Below are 16,158 nucleotides of genomic sequence, written 5' to 3'. Positions count from 1 at the left end.
CCAGGAAGGGGGGCAAATACCAGGATGGATGGGGCGAATAACCAGGATGGGGGGCATATACCAAGATGGGGGCATATACCAGTATGAAGGGACCAGGATGGAGGGCCATATGCCAGGATGGAGGGGTCATATACTAGAATGGATAGGCCATATACCAGGAATGAGGCATGTACCAGGATGGGGCCATGTACCAGGATGGAGGAGGCCCATAACTAAGAAGGGGGGCATACATGGCTCAGTCGTTAGCACTGTACGGTGGCACAGTGGTTAGCACAGCAGCCTTGCAGTGTTGGGGTCCTGGGTTCAAATCCCACCAAGGACAACATCTGCAAGGAGTTTGTATGTTCTCCCCGTGTTTGCGTGGGTTTCCTCCGGGTTCTCCGGTTTCCTCCCACATTCCAAAGACATACGGATAGGGAATCTAGATTGTGAGCCCCATCGGGGAAAGTGTCAATAATGTCTGTAAAGTGCTGTGGAATTAATGGCGCTATATAAATGAGTAACATAAATGAATAAATAAAATGTACCAGTATGGGGATGGAGGGGGCCAATAACCAGGAAGGGGGCATATACGAGAATGAGGCCATATTCCAGGATGGTGTGACATATACCAGGATGGAGGGGTTAAGGGGGTACAAGGACTAGTTGTGCGCACTCGCCCGTGTATTTACATCCCTGACAAGCTGGTATATTTAGTACGTTATGCTGTGAACTGTATAATGCTGCAATATTGTATATGACTGTCAAATATAATTGTGTAGGGAAATTGTAGTGTTCAGATTAACCCACTGGGGGAGGGCACAATAGTATAAGATAGCAAAGTAACGTTTTTTCAAGACAAGTAGCCGAGCTTGTCCAGGGCCTAGGAGTAACGACTGCTTTGTCGTGATGGTGATCCGCTACTTAGGAAGATGCCTGGGTCGGAACGGATCGGGAACTCCTACAGTTAGGCCGGGATCACACATGCGAGAAATACGTCCGAGTCTCGCATGGTAATACCCGGCATTGCCGCCGTCACTCAGGAGCAGAGCATGCAGCCTCACGCTCCGCTCCAGAGAGACGGCGGCAATTCCGGGTATTACCATGCGAGACTCGGACGTATTTCTCGCATGTGTGATCCCGGCCTTAGTCAGACTGGTCAGACAGAATGCTGCGGTACCGGGGACAACGGTGCGACCCGGGGATATTCCTGAAGAAGAGAGGGACAGCTGTTATGACTGTTATGAAAGGCAATTCAGTATAACAATGGACATGGAGGTCAGAGCACACACAGTGATCTGACAATAACCCAAAATAACAGAACGAGCTCTGAGATGTGGAAACTCTGCAGACCGCAATCCCTGATCCTCTCCAAACACAACTAGAGGCAGCCGTGGATTGCGCCTAACGCTCCCTATGCAACTCGGCACAGCCTGAGAAACTAACTAGCCTGAAGATAGAAAAATAAGCCTACCTTGCCTCAGAGAAATACCCCAAAGGAAAAGGCAGCCCCCCACATATAATGACTGTGAGTAAGATGAAAAGACAAACGTAGGGATGAAATAGATTCAGCAAAGTGAGGCCCGATATTCTAGACAGAACGAGGATAGGAAAGATAACTTTGCGGTCTACACAAAACCCTAAAGAAAACCACGCAAAGGGGCAAAAAGACCCTCCGTACCGAACTAACGGCACGGAGGTACACCCTTTGCGTCCCAGAGCTTCCAGCAAAACAAATAGACAAGCTGGACAGAAAAAATAGCAACAAATAGCAAAGAAGCACTTAGCTATGCAGAGCAGCAGGCCACAGGAATGATCCAGAGAAACACAAGTCCAACACTGGAACATTGACAGGAAGCATGAATCAAAGCATTAGGTGGGGTTAAAGGGAACCTGTCACCTGAATTTGGCGGGACCAGTTTTGGGTCATATGGGCGGAGTTTTCGGGTGTTTGATTCACCCTTTCCTTACCTGCTGGCTGCATGCTGGCCGAAATATTGGATTGAAGTTCATTCTCTGTCCTCCATAGTACACGCCTGTGCAAGGTAAGATTACTTTGCGCAGGTGTGTACTACGGAGGACAGAGAATGAACTTCAATCCAATATTGCAGCCAGCATGCAGCCAGCAGGTAAGGAAAGGGTAAATCAAACACCCGAAAACTCCGCCCATATGACCCAAAACCAGTCCCTCCAAATTCAGGTGACAGGTTCCCTTTAAGTAGAGAAGCACCTAACGACCTCACCAGATCACCTGAGGGAGGAAACTCAGAAGCAGCAGTACCAGTTTCCTCCACAAACGGAAGCTCCCAGAGAGAATCAGCCGAAGTACCACTTGTGACCACAGGAGGGAGCTCTGCCACAGAATTCACAACAGTACCCCCCCCTTGAGGAGGGGTCACCGAACCCTCACCAGAGCCCCCAGGCCGACCAGGATGAGCCACATGAAAGGCACGAACAAGATCGGGAGCATGGACATCAGAGGCAAAAACCCAGGAATTATCTTCCTGAGCATAACCCTTCCATTTAACCAGATACTGGAGTTTCCGTCTTGAAACACGAGAATCCAAAATCTTCTCCACAATATACTCCAATTCCCCCTCCACCAAAACCGGGGCAGGAGGGTCAACAGATGGAACCATAGGTGCCACGTATCTCCGCAACAATGACCTATGGAAGACGTTATGTATGAAAAAAGAATCTGGGAGGGTCAGACGAAAAGACACAGGATTAATAACCTCAGAAATCCTATAAGGACCAATGAAACGAGGTTTAAACTTCGGAGAGTAAACCTTCATAGGAATATGACGAGAAGATAACCAAACCAGATCCCCAACACGAAGTCGGGGACCCACACAGCGTCTGCAATTAGCGAAACGTTGAGCCTTCTCCTGGGACAAAGTCAAATTGTCCACCACATGAGTCCAAATCTGCTGCAACCTGTCCACCACAGTATCCACACCAGGACAGTCCGAAGACTCAACCTGTCCTGAAGAGAAACGAGGATGGAACCCAGAATTGCAGAAAAATGGCGAAACCAAGGTAGCCGAGCTGGCCCGATTATTAAGGGCGAACTCAGCCAAAGGCAAAAAGGACACCCAGTCATCCTGATCGGCAGAAACAAAGCATCTCAGATAGGTTTCCAAGGTCTGATTGGTTCGTTCGGTCTGGCCATTAGTCTGAGGATGAAAAGCCAAGGAAAAAGACAAGTCAATGCCCATCCTACCACAAAAGGCTCGCCAAAACCTCGAAACAAACTGGGAACCTCTGTCAGAAACGATATTCTCTGGAATGCCATGTAAACGAACCACATGCTGGAAGAACAACGGCACCAAATCAGAGGAGGAAGGCAACTTGGACAAGGGTACCAGATGGACCATCTTAGAAAAGCGATCACAGACCACCCAAATGACTGACATTTTTTGAGAGACGGGAAGATCAGAAATAAAATCCATAGAGATATGTGTCCAAGGCCTCTTCAGGACCGGCAAGGGCAAAAGCAACCCACTGACACGAGAACAGCAGGGCTTAGCCCAAGCACAAATCCCACAGGACTGCACAAAAGCACGCACATCCCGCGACAGAGATGGCCACCAAAAGGATCTAGCCACTAACTCTCTGGTACCAAAGATTCCAGGATGACCAGCCAACACCGAACAATGAACCTCAGAGATCACTTTATTTGTCCACCTATCCGGGACAAACAGTTTCTCCGCTGGACAACGATCAGGTTTATTAGCCTGAAATTTTTGCAGCACCCGCCACAAATCAGGGGAGATGGCAGACACAATTACTCCCTCTTTGAGGATACCCGCCGGCTCAGATAAACCCGGAGAGTCGGGCACAAAACTCCTAGACAGGGCATCCGCCTTCACATTTTTAGAGCCCGGAAGGTACGAAATCAAAGTCAAAACGGGCGAAAAACAGCGACCAACGAGCCTGTCTAGGATTCAAACGCTTAGCAGACTCGAGATAAGTCAGGTTCTTATGATCAGTCAATACCACCACGCGATGCTTAGCTCCTTCAAGCCAATGACGCCACTCCTCGAATGCCCACTTCATGGCCAGCAACTCTCGGTTGCCCACATCATAATTCCGCTCAGCAGGCGAAAACTTCCTGGAAAAAAAAGCACATGGTTTCATCACTGAACAATCAGAACCTCTCTGCGACAAAACCGCCCCTGCTCCAATCTCAGAAGCATCAACCTCGACCTGGAACGGAAGAGAAACATCTGGTTGACACAACACAGGGGCAGAAGAAAAACGACGCTTCAACTCTTGAAAAGCTTCCACAGCAGCAGAAGACCAATTGACCAAATCAGCACCCTTCTTGGTCAAATCGGTCAATGGTTTGGCAATACTAGAAAAATTGCAGATGAAGCGACGATAAAAATTAGCAAAGCCCAGGAACTTTTGCAGACTTTTCAGAGATGTCGGCTGAGTCCAATCATGGATGGCTTGGACCTTAACAGGATCCATCTCGATAGTAGAAGGGGAAAAGATGAACCCCAAAAATGAAACCTTCTGCACACCAAAGAGACACTTTGATCCCTTCACAAACAAAGAATTAGCACGCAGGACCTGAAACACCGTTCTGACCTGCTTCACATGAAACTCCCAATCATCCGAGAAGATCAAAATGTCATCCAAGTACACAATCAGGAATTTATCCAGGTACTCTCGGAAGATGTCATGCATAAAGGACTGAAACACTGATGGAGCGTTGGCAAGTCCGAATGGCATCACTAGATACTCAAAATGGCCCTCGGGCATATTAAATGCAGTTTTCCATTCATCGCCTCGCCTGATTCGCACCAGATTATACGCACCACGAAGATCTATCTTGGTGAACCAACTAGCCCCCTTAATCCGAGCAAACAAATTAGACAACAAAGGCAAGGGGTACTGAAATTTAACAGTGATCTTATTAAGAAGGCGATAATCTATACAAGGTCTCAGCGAACCATCATTTTTGGCTACAAAAAAGAACCCTGCTCCTAATGGCGACGATGACGGGCGAATATGCCCCTTCTCCAGGGATTCCTTCACATAACTCTGCATAGCGGTGTGCTCAGGCACGGATAAATTAAACAGTCGACCTTTTGGGAATTTACCACCAGGAATCAAATTGATAGCACAATCACAATCCCTATGCGGAGGTAGGGCATCGGACTTGGGCTCATCAAATACATCCCGGTAATCAGACAAGAACTCTGGAACCTCAGAAGGGGTGGATGACGAAATTGACAAAAATGGAACATCACCATGTACCCCCTGACAACCCCAGCTGGATACCGACATGGATTTCCAATCCAATACTGGATTATGGGCTTGTAGCCATGGCAACCCCAACACGACCACATCATGCAGATTATGCAACACCAGAAAGCGAATAACCTCCTGATGTGCAGGAGCCATGCACATGGTCAGCTGGGTCCAGTATTGAGGCTTATTCTTGGCCAAAGGCGTGGCATCAATTCCTCTCAATGGAATAGGACACTGCAAGGGCTCTAAGAGAAACCCACAACGCCTAGCATACTCCAAGTCCATCAAATTCAGGGCAGCGCCTGAATCCACAAACGCCATGACAGAATACGACGACAAAGAGCATATCAAGGTAATGGACAGAAGGAATTTGGACTGTACAGTACCAATGACGGCAGACCTAGCGGACCGCTTAGTGCGCTTAGGACAATCAGAAATAGCATGAGTGGAATCACCACAGTAGAAACACAGACCATTCAGACGTCTATGTTCTTGCCGTTCAACTCTGGTCAAAGTCCTATCGCACTGCATAGGCTCAGGTTTAAGCTCAGGTTATACCGCCAAATGGTGCACAGATTTACGCTCACGCAAGCGTCGACCAATCTGAATAGCCAAAGACATAGACTCATTCAGACCAGCAGGCATAGGAAATCCCACCATGACATCCTTAAGGGCTTCAGAGAGACCCTTTCTGAACATTGCTGCCAGCGCAGATTCATTCCATTGAGTGAGCACGGACCATTTTCTAAATTTCTGGCAATATACCTCTATCTCATCCTGACCCTGACAAAGAGCCAGCAAATTCTTTTCTGCCTGATCCACTGAATTAGGCTCATCGTACAGCAATCCGAGCGCCAGGAAAAACGCATTGATATTACTTAATGCAGGATCTCCTGGCGCAAGAGAAAATGCCCAGTCCTGAGGGTCGCTACGCAAAAAAGAAATAATAATCAAAACCTGTTGAACTGGATCACCAGAGGAACGAGGTTTCAAGGCCAGAAATAACTTACAATTATTTTTGAAACTCAGAAACTTAGTTCTATCTCCAAAAAACAAATCAGGAATAGGAATTCTCGGTTCTAACATAGATTTCTGATCAATAGTGTCTTGAATCTTTTGTACTCTTGCCGAGACATGAAGACAGACCTTTAATGTCGATCGCTACACCTGTGTACTGAACCACCCAAATGTCTAGGGGAAAAAAAAGGCAAAACACAGTGCAGAGAAAAAAAAATGGTCTCAGAACTTCTTTTTTCCCTCTATTGAGAATCATTAGTACTTTTGGCTTCCTGTACTGTTATGACTGTTATGAAAGGCAATTCAGTATCACAATGGACATGGAGGTCAGAGCACACACAGTGATCTGACAATAACCCAAAATAACAGAACGAGCTCTGAGATGTGGAAACTCTGCAGACCGCAATCCCTGATCCTCTCCAAACACAACTAGAGGCAGCCGTGGATTGCGCCTAACGCTCCCTATGCAACTCGGCACAGCCTGAGAAACTAACTAGCCTGAAGATAGAAAAATAAGCCTACCTTGCCTCAGAGAACTACCCCAAAGGAAAAGGCAGTCCCCCACATATAATGACTGTGAGTAAGATGAAAAGACAAACGTAGGGATGAAATAGATTCAGCAAAGTGAGGCCCGATATTCTAGACAGAACGAGGATAGGAAAGATAACTTTGCGGTCTACACAAAACCCTAAAGAAAACCACGCAAAGGGGCAAAAAGACCCTCCGTACCGAACTAACGGCACGGAGGTACACCCTTTGCGTCCCAGAGCTTCCAGCAAAACAAATAGACAAGCTGGACAGAAAAAATAGCAACAAATAGCAAAGAAGCACTTAGCTATGCAGAGCAGCAGGCCACAGGAATGATCCAGAGAAACACAAGTCCAACACTGGAACACTGACAGGAAGCATGGATCAAAGCATCAGGTGGAGTTAAGTAGAGAAGCAGCTAACGACCTCACCAGATCACCTGAGGGAGGAAACTCAGAAGCCGCAGTACCAGTTTCCTCCACAAACGGAAGCTCCCAGAGAGAATCAGCCGAAGTACCACTTGTGACCACAGGAGGGAGCTCTGCCACAGAATTCACAACAGACAGCACAGGGACAGAAAATGTCAAGTCTTGTGAAGAATCTTGTGCTGTACCTAAATGTGAACTGGACGAGCCGAGAAAGGAACTGAGTAAAATCGTTTGTTTTAAGTTGCAACTTGACTCTGTCTCTCTTTATGTGGAATCTCAAGAAAGAAACCCCCATTGAATCAGGGAGGATCCAGATGGACAGGAAAGCGAACAAAAAGGTGCGCTACTGCTGGGACATTGTGTGCACGTGGCGGAGGGCCAGGGGGCGCTGAAGCAGCCACCATTGAAAGCGACGACTACAGCCCTGGTCCCCGTTACAGGGGCATCATGTGATAAACTACACTTAGCCCCGTATCTAATCCCAGCCTGTCACTCAAAGCGTATCTAATAGCGCTCGTGATACACTCTGCGCATCTAACTCCAGCTTATGATACAGCGAACAGCACCAACTAACAAAATCAGCGCTGCGGCCGTCCTTGGTGACATTGTCTACTTGTCAGTATCACCGGCAGTCACCAACAAAATGTCTCCTCGCTGTGATCCTAAACTTCATCCTCTGTCATCTTTTTACAAACGCCTAGAAGGGGAGGAGAGGGGGTGACATCACACACATGTGACCAGACCCCGCCCACATTTACTGCAGTCGTAATGTGAGCTGGTTGTGCGCTAAGTTTTCATGGCAAATTTCAGTAGCTGCTCCCCCTAGTGTTTCAAAGTGGAAATACCAAACCTTTTTACATTATTAGAAACAAATGATAATAAATAAATAAAACATTAATACTTTACATTTTTATCAATTGTTAAAAAATGTTTTTTTATGGCACCTTTCCTTTAAAAGCTGGAGAACTGATTTAATCAAGTCTACGTTAGAAAACTTGTGTTGAACGGTGTAATTCGTTACCGCCTGTTCAGGTCCTGAATGACCCATTATGACTTTTATTTATATTTTTTGTCGTTGATAAAGTTAGGTGAGATCTTGTGAGGTTTTTTCTTGGGCAGAATGAGTTGATGTTCTGTAGAGGCGATTTTTTTGATTACTTCTTTCGCTTTTAGGGGATTCAAATTAACATAAAAAAACGGTAATTCTGCTGTACTTCATTATTATTATAGTACGTTACTATTATTATTATTTTATGAACCAAGACTTAGGACCGGTGTCTGCTCCGATTTGCAAAGGGGAACCTGAGGAGGATCACTGGCAGAGCCATGCAAAATCATCTCGACTGTACCTTACGTTCCTCAGACTGTACCGTACGTTCCTCAGAGTGTACCTTATGTTCCTCAGACTGTACCTTACGTTCCTCAGACTGTACCTTACGTTCCTCAGACTGTGCATCTGACACCATCCCAGACTGTCCAGAGGCCGCTGATTCCCTTATCCAGGGGTAACGTGGCGCAGGGCGCTAGCTCTGGGAGAGGTACTCGTGTTTCACGTCCCAACGGGCTACATGAAAATGGGGTCCTGGCTGCGTGTGCTCTTGTGACCGGGGCGAAACGGCTCTGCAGAATGCATGGTGCCGCTATACTGGGCAGGCCAAGACCAGATGTTAGGGGACGAATGGAGGTAGACCAAAGTCCAACATTAAACTAATTTTTACTGAGCATGAACTTGATAAAAAAACCTATACGTCAGATAATAGGCACGTTTCTTCACAAAAGGTTTTTCTTGCTTTGAGCAGACATGGACACTTCTCGAGCTTCCTTGCACTGTAGACAACTGGTAACATCTTGCTGGTACAATCCCTTCACATTTAATCTCCTTTGGGCTACTTTGACACATCAGGTTTTTTGCATCAGGCACAATCTGGCGAATGTTGGAAAAAAAGGATCCGGCGCAGACTATGGAAAACTGATACGACGGATCCGACTAGCATATCCAGATAATTGGATTAAAAAAATTTGGAGCATGCTCAGTCTAAAAAAAACGGAATCCAGCGCCGGAATCCATCATTTTCCAGATCCGACACCTTCTGCCTCCTATAGGATTCCATTCTAGCAAACAGCCGGAAGCGCCGGAGACAAAAAAACATTGCTATGGACGTTTTTTCCAGAAACTTGAAACAGCAGATTTGCCGGATCTGGTGAAAACCGGACAAAACGCAAGGTCGTCCAGAGCAATCCGGCACTAATACAAGTCTATGGGGAAAAAAACGGATTCGGTGGCAAAATTAGCCGGATTGAGCCTGATGGCGAAAACCTGATGTGTGAAAGTAGCCTTAAGTGGGCTTTCTACCACCCCTGGGTTAAGTCCTGTACCGTTTAGGTGGCCTTTCTGGCCTGAGATCCAATCTGCCAGATATCTCTTCACGTTTCTTTTGTCCTTAGGATGTATTATCTGATGTCCGTTGGTTTCCCCTCTTCACACACAACACACTATAACATGTCAGGCTGCCAACTGTCAGACCTTAAGGTCTGTCGCTACTGAACACTGGACTCTCACTCGCTCACTATCAGGAAGTCCCCTCCCATTCTGGGTTTGCCCCAACTATTAACTTTATGACCAACATGTTAATTACTAAACAGATAAAATCATATTTAAAACAGTACAATGCATTATATCGCAGCACATATCTGTGGGGGGATGTGAGCGGCACCTTCACTTCCTTACACAGGACTGGGAAGGGGACCCCCAGGACCCCCTTTGTCGTCTCGTCGGTAGCATACTCATACAATGTTAGAAGTGCATACAGACACACTACTGAGCCACCGCAACATCATTGCGACCGCCGCATGTCGACTCAGCCCCGGACGAAGTGTTCTTACTATGGGTGGTCCGTAATCTGTAAATAAAGCTGAAAAAGTCACTGATTCCAAATAAGAAGCCCCGGAGAGCGCGTCCTGTGCATAGCAGTCTTGATTTTTATTTTTATACAAAATATACATTTCTGAATTGCAAAGCAGCTATAGTCGGCTACCAAACCGGACACGTCTGAATACAGCGGGTGAGTTACCTATATACACAGCTCATGCGTCAATATGTGAGGTTCATCGCAAATCCCTAGTGTAGAAATCAGTGCTTTTTAACCCCTCCCTCCCCAATCATTAAGATGAAACAGGCATCCAGTCAACGAAACACGAGGAAGAACGCGCCGATGAAGCGTTCCTCCGAGTCTTGTAGAAATATGGGATTAATACAAACTTTCAGTCCATCACTGTCATGCTGGGAGACTTGACATTCCGGAGAGACGGGTTCTTATGTCCAGTCATTGGCGCCAGCGGAGAAGCTGGAGGGATTCTTCTCAGTTCCAGCTGCAGGATATTGCTAATTGTGTTTCTCAGCTTCTATACGCCGGCTGAGGTCGAAGCAGCCAATACATAATCTCTGTATACCTAGAGCATGCTATTAAATACTTTATTTTTTTTTTAATTTTCTTTATAATATTCTTTTTCCTTCCCCCCACCAACCCACCATATAAAAAAAAGCACAAAGGGTGTCCCTCAAAATTCTCACTTATTGGAAGATTATTGCACTTTCCAAAAACAAAATAATGTGCATAGAATTTCTATTAATGCTCATCTATCATCCTAACGTCCGAGGTTATTATTACACATTGCATACATTCTCAGATACAAAGGTCTAAAGTTACATTGCTGCTCAATGGGTGAAAAGTGTTGCCACCTAGTAGCCCCGCTGCACCCTTTGATAAATGCATCACATCCAGCGTGGTCTAAAAGTAAATCCTGACTGATAAATTTGTGAATGTATTTTAATTAAAGTAGAATTATTCCCCCAATAAAGCTCCAAATCCTCTGCATAGTTAAATCATACAGTTCTGAATGTCACCACTAGAGGGAGCTCACTGCATATATTTTTATCATTGAGTTCCGTATATAAATTGTATACAGTGTGCTCCCTCTAGTGGTGGATGTAGTTAGTCACAATTGTATTATCACCACTAGAGGGAGCTCACTGCATATAATTTTATCATTGTGTTCAATATATAAATTGTATATAATAATAATTTTTATATAGCGCTAACATATTCCGCAGCGCTTTACAGTTTTGCACACATTATCATCACTGTCCCCAATGGGGCTCACAATCTAAATTCCCTATCAGTATGTCTTTGGAATGTGGAAGGAAACCGGAGAACCCGAAGGAAACCCACGCAAACATGGGGAGAACATACAAACTCTTTGCAGATGTTGTCCTTCGTGGGGTTTGAACCCAGGTCTCCAGTGCAGCAAGGCTGCTGTGCTAACCACTGAGCCACCGTGCTGCCCTCTACATAGTGTGTTCCCTCTAGTGGTGGCTGTAGATAGTCACAATTGTATTATCACCACTAGAGGGAGCTCACTGCATGCAGTTTTATCATTGAGTTCAATATATAAATTGTATATAGTGTGCTCCCTCTAGTGGTGGCTGTAGGTAGTCACAATTGTATTATCACCACTAGAGGGAGCTCACTGCATGCAGTTTTATCATTGAGTTCAATATATAAATTGTATATAGTGTGTTCCCTCTAGTGGTGGCTGTAGATAGTAACAATTGTATTATCACCACTAGAGGGAGCTCACTGCATACATTTTTATCATTGAGTTCACTATATAAATTGTATATAGTGTGTTCCCTCTAGTGGTGGATGTAGGTAGTCACAATTGTATTATCACCACTAGAGGGAGCTCACTGCATGCAGTTTTATCATTGAGTTCAATATATAAATTGTATATAGTGTGCTCCCTCTAGTGGTGGCTGTAGGTAGTCACAATTGTATTATCACCACTAGAGGGAGCTCACTGCATGCAGTTTTATCATTGAGTTCAATATATAAATTGTATATAGTGTGTTCCCTCTAGTGGTGGCTGTAGATAGTAAAAATTGTATTATCACCACTAGAGGGAGCTCACTGCATACATTTTTATCATTGAGTTCACTATATAAATTGTATATAGTGTGTTCCCTCTAGTGGTGGATGCAGTTAGTCACAATTGTATTATCACCACTAGAGGGAGCTCACTGCATACATTTTTATCATTGAGTTCAATATATAAATTGTCTACAGTGCACTCCCTCTAGTGGTGGATGTAGGTAGTCACAATAATTTAATTCTAGGTTTATGCAGAGGATTTAGAGCTCTGCATTAGAAAAACAGTCCTTGATTGCTATCAAGATATGTTAAGAAATTAATTAGGATAGGATTTATATAAGTAAATGACTGAGTGTTGGTTTACTACCGGTCAATAAACTACAGCTCCCAGCAATGTAATTTGTCTATCTCATTATTTGATAATTATCATTTTTAGGATTGGGGAACAATGTTTGGAGGGAGGGGAACTATGGATCCTCACACTCATCAGCGAGGGGACAAGCGGGAGAAGCAAGCAATGCTGCCCCTACAATGAAGGTGATGATGCAGGAGCGCCGCAGCTTTTTTATTGTGCTGAGTAGCCATGGTAACGGGAGAATAAATATTAAATATTAATGGTCCCGGAGAGCCCCTTTAAGTGATTTATTATTAGACAATATGGAAGCCTACAGGACTCGTTCTGAGGTCATATTTTATATTAATCCATAAAACAAAACCCAAAAATGTAACCTGAACTGTAAAACAGAGCAATAAAGAAGAGGCTGATACTGCCATGACTATACTTTCCCCTTGAGAAAGCGTGCAGTATTGCAGCGAAACGCGCGTCGGGGTGGCATTTCTCAGTTCATTGGATTCCAGTACTGGGTAAGAGGATCACTGTGATATTCCTATGTGGGTCTTAGAGGCCACAATTTTGATGCTTTACATGGGATTTTCCATGGGTTGGTCCAAACCTTATTGTGAACTTAAGCCAGGCCCTTTAGAGTAGCCAGAATAGGCATGAGTATTATAGGGTTAAACTAACAGGCAACATGGTTCTAGGGATTGAGGCGGCAGACCCTCTTTTCCATATTATTTATGTGTGATTGTCATTGGCATAGTACATGGTGTCCTTATTTTGCATCTTATACTCATGTTTTTTATTGATTTTTCTAGTCTTCAATACATTTTGTCTACCTCTTTTAAACACTCCCTGTGTCCTTCTCTTTGAAACTAGAAAATCAATGTATTTACAGTAGAAAAACCAAAGGGCGATGCCAGCTGTGCCCATAATCACAGGAAGCCAGGCTGAAATAGAGAACATTCCACGGGAAAAACACTGGCACAAGGACCCTCGGAGTCCTCCCGCTCAGGCGCATACATCAGGGGTCACATGTGGACTGAGAACTGCATGGGCCCCGGGCAAAAAGAGTCGGGGGCTCCTTACAATCCTCTGCAAAATGTCGACCACCTGGGGGCGCTCACACATGTGGACGCCTACAGATCCCATCGAGTTCAGAGGCTGCTGTCGGTGTTGCCCATAGCAACCAATCATAGCGCAGCTTTCATTCTAAGAGAGCTGATTTAAAAATGAAAGCCGAGCTCTGATTGGTTGCTACGGGCAACCCAGACTGTTTTGATAAATGAGGGCCTAAGAGGTTCATTTGGAAATCAAATTGTGAGCGTCGTTAAAGGGGTTGTCCAGCCTTAGGGTACAATCCTACAGTCACTCTATGCCGGACACGTCTAGTAGGAATGTGGCAAATCACCTACTTGACGTCACACGACAGCTCAATCCCGGCGGTGGGATTGAAGAATCCTCACACCACGTATTTCCCCCATAGAGTGACTACAGACTCGTAGCCCAAGGCCGTACAACCCCTTTAAGGATCAGACCACATGAGCCACGACAATCTCTGTACAACGCCGCACAATATGTTGGTGCTATATAAGTAGCAGCCAACAGTGGACATCCTCAGACAGGTCCTTGTCAGTCTCTATGTTGAGGCAATTGTCTCCTGTTACTCCTTCATGTATGACACTGGCAGAAGACCAAGTTCATAACGTCTCACTGATGATGTCCTATATTTAGGCAAACTTTCCCTTTAAGGAAAAACATCCCCTGTATTTGGGTTGTCAGGACTCTCATCTGTTTAGCCAAAAAGCAAGATGGCTTCCAACACTGGAGGACTCAGCTTGTCCTGCATTGATTTCAATAGAACTGCAATGCCTTACCTCCCCTGCGGGGGTGCTGCAGGAGAACTGAACGCTTGCTGCCAAGTCATTGTACAGGTGATCACTTTGTGATCAGTTTATAGGCAGGGAATCCAAAAATAGAGAATACTGAGATTTATATGTTCCGTCTATAAGGGACCAATGTCTGCTATGAATGCTAGGAAGACAATTCCCTAATGCTCACCCCATGCATGGCCATTACGGCAACATTTAAAGAGCTATTCCCATCTTCATGTATGGATATTGTCAGATAGGTCTTGTAAAAACGAACAATTTTGCAATTTGCTGATTATTAAAGTGTTCAGCCGTTTTTGAGATATTATTACTTTTGTTTTTCCTTGGAGACCGACCACCGCTGCTACACAGCAGAATATACTCAGCGCTTACAAGCTTTTATCTATTGAGCTTGTAAGCACTGCTCTAAAGCTGGCCAGGATCTCTGGAGTGCGCTGTTACCTCCTAATCCCGGCCAGCTTCAGGCTAGACATCAGCGGTGGTCGGTTTCCTAGGAAACGAGCTATAAACAAAAGCAAAGTGTTAATATCTCAAGAACGGCTGCAAATTTTAATAAGCAGCAAATTGCAAAAGTGCTCGTTTTTACAAACTCTATCCGATAATATCCATCCGTGAAGATGGGGCCATTACCCTTTAATGGGAAATGACAGGACATCCAGAGTACGGGTGTTTAGATGCACTTCATGTTTGTACAGATGTCGTCCAGATGGGTATGTCATTTGGCACAACATAATATCAAATGGGTAATAAATGGCCAAGTCAGCTCTGCTACATCTGATCATAAGTCCATACAGTGTTATCTATGGACATGCGGTTAGGGCATACATCACTACCCCTGGGGTAATGAAGCTTTGGGTCATATAGGAGCATAAAGTATATGATGTGGGCTGTATATGGATGCTTATAATAAATTGTAGCTTGCTGGACTCTTATATTTGTCATCTGGTTCCATATTAAGTTATCTCATATTTATGTAGACAATTAAAGGTTTTTAAGTGATCGTATAGATCTTACAGTGAATTTCCAAATGTCCAAACCTCTTCGCTTCTTTATTCTTATCATTTTCAGAGCTTTGTATTTCTGATACAAAGCACCAAATCCCCTGCATTGAAGCATAATAAAAATAGAACATGAAGCCACCACTAGGGGGAGCGCTGGAGGTTATTGCATATGCAGTATGAGCTTGAGCTCCCTCTAGTGGTGGCTCATGGTAGCAACCATGGTATATTTTAAAGGGGATGTCCTGGATTAAATAATAATAATAAAAAAGAACAACACACTTTAACTTTATTGCAGAAAGAACACCACCCCTGACCATGGGTTGTGTGTAGTATTGCAGTTCAGCGCTATTCACGTCAATTGGGCTGATTGCAGTAACAGACACTACCTGTGTTCAGGTGAAAGAAACCAGCCATGTGGTTTTTTTTACTTTCCTTAGGATAGGTCATCAATGTCTGATCGGTGGGAAAACTTAACCTGGCACCCCACTGCTAATCCCGGGGTTGGTGGTGGCCGATACTGCTTAGATATGGAGCTGCACAGCACAGTTCTGTGAACAGGATAGCAGTTGTGACCGAGTGCTGCACATCCGCCCCTAATGATTAGAATAGTGCAGTACACGGCCACTATACAGTCAATGGAGCAGTGCAGCTCCAGAGCAGAGCAGAGCAGCCCGTAACAGAGCAGTGCAGCTCCGAAGCAGACCAGTGCAGCACCGTAACAGAGTTCAGCCCCGTAGCAGAGCAGTTCAGCCCCGTAGCAGAGCAGTGCAGCACCGTAGCAGAGCA

Source organism: Ranitomeya imitator, chromosome 2 (assembly GCF_032444005.1).
Source record: "Ranitomeya imitator isolate aRanImi1 chromosome 2, aRanImi1.pri, whole genome shotgun sequence".
Taxonomy (NCBI): Eukaryota; Metazoa; Chordata; class Amphibia; order Anura; family Dendrobatidae; genus Ranitomeya; species Ranitomeya imitator.
The sequence above is the reverse complement of the archived record's forward strand: the minus strand, read 5'-3'. Positions refer to the sequence as shown.